Below are 7,801 nucleotides of genomic sequence, written 5' to 3'. Positions count from 1 at the left end.
GTCAGTTCAGCCTGCATATGCCTGTAAATCAAAAAAGTGAATGACCAAATTGCTCTATCAGGATAACTGACCACGCAGGTCTTGTAGATCCTAAAGTCTACAGTGGCGCACTGTTAAACCTGAGGTGTTAGCCAGTGGTCCTTACGAGGTGAGGTTGATTTAGAAAGGGTGATTTCCCCAGTAACCCACAGAAATTTCTAAATGCCTCTGCATATTCTAAAAGCAGCAACAGGGTAATGCCTTCAGTCAGACCAGCCAGAACACTGCAAGGAAGTGAGTAAACTCTTGAATTCACTAGAACTCCGCTTTGGGCTCAGATGTTCAGCAAAACAAAGAAGAGCGGGAAAATGGAAAAGGCCATGCTTAGGGAAAATGGAAAGGCCAGACCGACAGATGTGTTTCATACTAGTATCCTTTCTCTGAGAAGTTCAGGCACAGTCCTCTTCTCATTTTAGTCTCGCAACAGCCATGAGAGTTTGGCTCACCTGGCAGAAAGTTACCTCAGTGGCGGAGGTGAGATTCGAACCCGCTCCTCCCAACCCAGTGCTCTTAACTATTTCCGGGCTGAAAAATATCCCGAAATTACACTTGATCAGACTATATTAATCACGTATTTATTTATTTAAAACATTTATTCCACATCTCCTGCAGAAAACAGCTGCTCAGGAAGGTTGTCCGAATGTGGCCTAACAAAATCCCCCCCCCCCACTCCTTAAACCCTATTCTTTCAGGCTCCCCCCTCAGATCTACACGTATTTCGAACCCAGAGCTGGAAACCTAATCATGCCAGTAACACCCACCCCTCTTAACAGAGCCTGAAGATAATTCTGAGTTTAGAACCTTACTCATTTTTTTAACTCTTAATTTAATCCTAATAAACATACTTTGATTCCCTCTCCTGAATTTTTCAGTTCGGCGGCTTACAGATTGTTGGCATCAGAAGCCTATGAGCTGCCTAAGACTAGTTCTCTTCAAGTTCTCTCTCTCCTTTGCCTGCTTCTAAGGAGAGCGGTCATTAAATAAACACCTGGGGGGGGGGGGAGGATAGATTTATGAATATGCTTACAAAGTCTATATGAAAGGAGATCATAATGGAAAATTACAGACCACTTGAACTAAGTGACCTGTTTACATTTGGTTTGTGAGAATGGAGGATATTAATAGTACACTATGAACAAGTGTGATCAAAAAAGTGGTAGAATAAGAATACAATTTATGGTGAAAATAGGAAGAGAAGAAAGAAAGAAAGAAAGAAAGAAAGAAAGAAAGAAAGAAAGAAAGAAAGAAAGAAAGAAAGAAAGAAAGAAAGAAAGAAAGAAAGAAAGAAAGAAAGAATTAGCTTCTTTCTCAAATCTCTGGTTTTAATCTTCTGTGAAACAATAAGGCATTTAAACAACAGGTCAAGAAACATGAAGGGCCCAATCCAGATGAAATGAAACTATTTCAGGCTCTATGGTTTTCAGTAGGAGGATGTTGCTGAACAACATTTTCTTCCAAAATTAATGTATTTTCTTTTTTTGTACAGGGTGCTGATCAATTTGAGCTTTTAAACTCTGAATGCTACAGAAAACTAATTGATGGGTATTTGCAAAACTCTTATGGTTGCTTTGGTATAAGGTCGTCAGGGTGACATAATATATTTTTTAAATTATCAGCTTAATTTCCCCCCATTGCTAATCCATTGTGCAAGTCTAACAGGGCATTTAGGGCATAAATGGGCATAAATCTAGCTTTTAACTTGCATCTCTCTTCTCCCATTAAGTGCCCTGCTACTCTCAAGAGTCCACAGTAGGAAATTTTTCAAAATCAGTACAGAGCCCAGTGGTGCCTTGAAGATAAAGAAGAAGAAGAAGAGTTGGTTCTTATATGCCACTTTTCTCTATCTGCTCAAAGCAGCTTACAGTCGCCTTCCCTTTCCTCTCCCCACAACAGACACCCTGTGATGTGGGTGAGGCTGAGAGAGCCCTGATATCACTGCTTGGTCAGAACAGCTTTATCAGTGCCGTGGCGAGCAAAGGTCACCCAGCTGGCTGCATGTGGGGGAGCGCAGAATTGAACCTGGCTCACCAGATTAGAAGTCCACACTCCTAACCACTATATCAAACTGGCTCTCATTGTTTGTTGGGTAGGGGAGAGACTTCTCCGTCACATAAAAGATACAAATACATTTGCGTTTGGTAAAGGCCACAGCGTTTATTAACTTAAACACACGAGTGAAGGCAAACATACACCTGGGACAGATCCAATGGTCAGCTCTTCGCCCATCTTGCAGCCCGATGGCTACTTAATAGGGGAGGGGAAAACCCCTCCAGCAGGCCTGACTGCGGGGTCTGAGCGACATGCCTGTCGAGCTCCCCCTCTCCATCAAGCCTGCCGGATCACCGGGAAGGTGAACCCTAGGAGAAGCCCACAAGTGTCAGCCTCAATTGGGGTCTTTCCCATTCAAGTCATCACTTGCGGCAGCTGCCTTCCCATCCCGGAAGCCGCTGCTGCTCTGGCACATGCACAACCCCATAAGGAGGCTCCTTTGACTAGGCAAAGCCGGCCCCCCAGCATGGGCTGAGCCCCCAAGGATCCGTCCCTAAACTGTTAAAACTCACCACAGTGTGGTGGTCAGGCTTATGCCTAGCCCCCGCTCCTGGCATCACTCGCTCAAAGATCTCCCAGCCAAATGTCCTTGCCCCATCCTGACAGATGGACTCCATCAGGCTGATGCAGCGCCTCTAGCCAGAAAACGATGTTCGGGTGGCTGAACACACACAGCGACTGGTCACAGAAGACTTCATGGCATTCTTGTACACCTTGCATCTCGCCAGATAATAATATTCAGAAATCAGGGGCTGAAGTGTGTTAATCCTAGAATCATAGAGTTGGAAGGGGCCATACAGGCCATCTAGTCCAACCCCCTGCTCAACGCAGGATCAGCCCAAAGCATCCTAAAGCATCCAAGAAAAGTGTGTCTCCAACCTTTGCTTGAAGACTGCCAGTGAGGGGGAGCTCACCACCTCCTTAGGCAGCCTATTCCATTGCTGAGCTACTCTGACTGTGAATCAGCATGCACTGCTGTGTTCAAAAGGTGCCTTTTCGAGATATGGAGACTTCAAGGTGAAAGTGGGAAGGGCTTTCCCCGCTCCCCCCAAAAGTTAAACTTGGGCTTTCTAATAGGTTAGTAAAACCTGGGACCTGCCAACCCATTCCAGGTGTTAACTGGCTTTATGGTCCAACCTGTCTATTGTGAACAACCTTTAAATTCTTGATTACATCCAAGTTGGCTACAATTGCCCCTCGCCCTGTACTGCCTGCATTCTGTGGCCCTTGGGCCCCTGCCCTTTGTTTCCCCACCTGAAAGTTCCCATATAACAGGGGTGGCCAAACTACAGCTCTCCAGATGTCAATGGACTACAGTGACCATGAGCCTCTGCCAACATTGCCTGGACACCTGGAGAGCCACTGTTTGGCCACCCCTGCCATCTAAGGACCTACCTTGCCAGGCACCGACAGTGCATCAAGGGTGGCCAAACTGGAGCTGTCAAGATGTCAATGGACTACAATGACCACGAGCCCCTGCCAACCTGTCCAGTCTGCAAGGGCTCATGGTTAATGTAGTCCACAGACACACGGAGAGCTACCATTTGGCCCAGCCCGTCACCTAAGAATCCAGCTTGCTAGGCGCCGTTCTGCACCAAGCATCAGGGGTGGCCAGACGGGGGCTCTCCAGATGTCCACGGACTACACTGACCATGAGCTCCTGCCAGCATGACCATCCTGCCCTCCACTTTCTTCTCTTCTTTCCGTGGCCTCCCCGATGCCAAGTGTTAGCATGCGAGCTCTTTGAGGGCAGAAGCTTGGGCTCTCCTACCCAAGGCCACGCGGGCAGTGGCTCGTGGTCATTGTAGTCCATGCCCCCCCCCTGGCGAGCCCCCGCCCCCGCTCTAGTCGAAGCAAATTGGCGCGGGAAGGCGCCAGGCGCGATTTTGCCAGGAGGCTCCAGTCGGCGACGCTGAGCGTCCCCTGCGCCCAAGGGCGGCGGCTTCCCGTGGCGCCGTGGCCCCCCGCCCCGACCCCCTGGGTTTCCTCCCAGTCATGCAAATGGGCCCTCCTGGCGCCCGGCCCGCCCGCCCGCCGCCTGCTGCTCCTTCTTCTGCGCGGCGGGGAGATTCGCTTCCCCAGAAGCCACGAGCGCCTGCCGGCCGCCTCTGCTCTGCCACGGAGCGCTCGGGGAAGCCACGCGCCGCACGGTAAGCCGGCCGGCCCAGAGGGCGTTGCGCGGGGACCCCCCGGGGGAGAGCGCTTCACGCGGGTCGCCGTGGGGGCCTGAAGCAGCAGGGCACGGTGGGGGTCCAGGGGCGCCTGGGAGAGCCACCGAGTCTGATTCAGGGGAGGAGCTTTGGGGGCACCTTGAAGAAAACTTTTGGTTGGTCTTAAAAGCGGGAGAACTTTTGCCCGCTGGTTGCCCTGGCCTCTGCCTTCGAGAGGAGCTCGGCCGACAGAGATCAGGCCCCTCCGAGTGGTCTCCGGCTGGTTTCTGGGCAACAGACAGCCTTTCTGGGCAACAGACAGCCTTTCCTTGCCTTTCCAAAGGACTGATCACCTTCTGAGGTAGTCAAACTGCGTCCAGATGTCCATGGACTGCCATTCCCAGGAGCCCCTGCCAGCATTCGCTGGCAGGGGCTCCTGGGAATGGTAGTCCATGGACATCTGGAGGGCCGCACTTTGACTACCCCTAACTCAGCTTGCCATTCTAGCAAGGTTCTTGAACCTGCTAAACAACTGCATTTTACTGCAGACTTGCTGGCTGTTTTCAAGATGCTGTTTACTAAACCCCTGCTGATTTACTCTCTCCTTCTAGATGTGGCCTGGTAATTTCCATTTCATTGTATCTGAGGAAGTGTGTGGGCACAGGAAAGCTCACACCTTGAATAGACCTTGGTTGGTCTTGAAGGTGCCGCCGGGCTCAAAACGTTGCTTTTCTATTTGTGTCACGCTCTTCTTTCCAAGAATAATGTCGCGCGTTTGTGTATGAAGACCAGTTCCTTGAAGATGTTAGTAATTCATTAATGGTGGTAGCTAGATGGAAGCTCCATGTTAAGAGGCACTGTGCCTCTGAATTTCGTAGTCTGTAGTGGAGACAGAATGGGGGTGAATGAGTGAAGCTTTTTTTCTTCAGACCCTGCTTGGGTGACTTCTGAGAATCATTGGGCTGGTTTAGAAGGATCCTTCTCCTGTTTTTCATATTTTCACTTATTAGCCGTGTTCACATGTTACAGTGTACACAGGTACACCCTGCATATACACCTGTTTGTAAGAAAGAGCCAGTGCATGTCCTCTTTACAACTTAAAGCTAGATAAATACGGGGTTTCAGGCATAAGTACAGCTGTATGTACACTGACTGTAACATGAGAATTACGTAATGAAGAAGAGTTTATGCCCCACTTTTCACTGCCCAAAGGAGTCTCTAGGCGGCTTACAATCGCCTTCCCTTCCTCTCCCCACAACAGACACCCTGTGAGGGAGGTGAGAATGAGAGAACTCTGACAGGACTGCTCTCTGAGTACAGCACTATCAGGACTGTGAGTGGCCCAAGGTGACCCATGTGACTACATGTGGAGGAGCAGGGAATCAAACCCGGCTCACCAGATTAGAATCTGGTGCTCTTAACCACTGCCCCACCCTGGCATGTGCTGTATGTGAAAATAAAAGTGTACACTGATTGTATGTGTGTTTACAGTAACTTGTGAATGGGGCTTGACAGCCAGTGTGGTATAATACGTTCAAATCCCGACTGTTTGGTCAAAACTTGCTGAGTGACCTTGGGCCAATCACCTCTCTCAGCTGAATGGACCTCACAGAATTACTGTGAGGATAAAATGGAGAGGGGGGGGGATGTCTGCTGCCCTGAGCTTTGGCAAAAAGGGGCTCTAGCTCACACTCAAAATACATTTTACAGGAATGATCATCTGCAGATGTGCTTCCTTTATCAGTGGCAAAATCCCAGCATGGGGTGCTTATGTTTGCCATTGATCTAAGTTCTGTAATGTGAAAAATGCTTTGTGATCCTTTCGTTTTTTCTGGTCTCTCCAACCATCCTGTGGGCTGGGTCCTTGTTACTTCCATTTTTGCAGGTGAGCAGAGAAGGCTGATAGCCAGTGTCCTGCCCTGTGCGTCTGTGATAGAGAGGTGGGATTCAAAGTTAAGTTTCTCCCCAGTGGTATCCTTTGTCTCACTTTGCTGTCTGCTGTTTAGGAAATGGGTTCAGACACTCAGTTGAATCATAGAATCATAGAATAAGAGTTGGAGGGGACCTAATGGGTCATCTAGTCCAACCCCCTGCACTGTGCAGGACACTCACATCCCAATCGCTCATCCACTGTCGCCTGCCACCTTGAGCCTTCACAGAATCAGCCTCTCCGTCAGATGGCTATCCAGCCTCTCTTTAAAAATTTCCAAAGATGGAGATCCCACCACTTCCCAAGGAAACCTGTTCCACTGAGGAACTGCTCTAACTGTCAGGAACTTCTTCCGGATGTTTAGACGGAATTTCTTTTGAATTAATTTCATCCCATTGGTTCTGGTCTGTCCCTTCGGGGCAAGAGAAAACAACTGTGCTCCATCCTCTATATGGCAGCCTTTTAAATACTTGAAGATGGTTATCAGATCCCCTCTCAGTTGTCTCCTCTCCAGGCTATATAGACCAAGCTCCCCCAACCTTTCTTCATACGTCTTGGTCTCCAAACCCCTCACCATCTTTGTTGCCATCCTCTGGACACGCTCCAGTTTGTCTCCAGTTTGACTTAGGAATGTTGTTCATTCTTCCCATGGGAAACACCATTATAACCCTACCTGTTTTCATTTTGTTAAAACATCTACATCCAGTGACCAAACATGAAGATCATTTTCATAAGTGACAACCCTTAAAAAAAAAAAAAGCATTTTGGTGGATCATGTTGGCATCTTGCAGGTTCAAGATTCAATGAGAACTACACGGCTAGTTTGTGCAGATCATGTTTTCGGGTGGTCAGTATATGGTCAGGGATTTTGCAAGGTATAAGTACTGCATTTGTGAACTGGGGATGAGACTTGAAAAAAAACTAGATGCATGTATGGAGGGAGAGCCAGGCACACCAACAGAGAGTGTCTTGAATGGGTTGGACTTTTAAAATATATTTTTTAAATTTGTAAACATTTATAGGTGATATGACCATATATGGTCATCTCAACCTCCTCTCCCTCCCAAAATGGCCAATGAGGGGCCTGGAGGGGGTGGGAAGGGTAGGAGCCCCGGTTGGGCAGGTACACAGTTATGCCTCCCATCCATATTCTGCTCGGCTGCACCAATTTTTGGGTTTCTCAAAGCTTGAAGAATGTTTCAGGGGTTTCTCAATGGTAAAAAAATTGCAAAAGTCTGTCTTAGCCCCTTCGGTAGTAGCAACAGTTGCACTGGAAATAACATTCTATTTAAGTTTTAAAATTTGAATTAAATGACTCTGGTCCCCAACGTTCTTGATCCTACGGGCGACTTCGAAATTCTGGCACGATATGGTAGGTGCAACCACAAAATGGCTGCTGCAGCTTACCTTCTGTCACAGAGGGGAAATCCTTGAGGGTGGCAGTTATTGTCAAAGCAACATTTCAAAAAATCTGTACAACCAATCAAAAGCCTTGTTGGCGAAAGCTCTACCTGGTTCTGCCCACTTTCTAAAAATACTTGATGGGTGCCAGAAAACGTGCAGGCAAGTCCCCTAGCGCCCAGAGCCATAAACTAGCTTCAGTCATGATGTACTTTTTACTTCAGTTATTTCT

The 7,801-nt window shown here is 48.2% G+C and overlaps 1 protein-coding gene across 2 annotated transcripts in view; it reads left to right on the top strand.

The window, feature by feature from the left end:
* Positions 1–4,089: 4,089 nt before the first annotated feature.
* The window catches only part of ITGB7 (integrin subunit beta 7), a 44,459-nt gene continuing 40,747 nt past the window's right edge, over positions 4,090–7,801 (top strand). The window contains exon 1 of one of the 2 annotated variants that reach the window (XM_077329114.1): positions 4,090–4,238. The gene's annotated coding sequence lies outside the window, so the exon portion shown is untranslated. The remainder of the gene's footprint in view (positions 4,239–7,801) is intronic. The other variant, XM_077329115.1, reaches the window with a different exon arrangement.

This window comes from Paroedura picta, chromosome 3 (genome assembly GCF_049243985.1).
Source record: "Paroedura picta isolate Pp20150507F chromosome 3, Ppicta_v3.0, whole genome shotgun sequence".
NCBI lineage: Eukaryota > Metazoa > Chordata > Lepidosauria > Squamata > Gekkonidae > Paroedura > Paroedura picta.
Note: the sequence above shows the minus strand (reverse complement) of the source record. Positions and strands in the feature narration are given on the sequence as shown.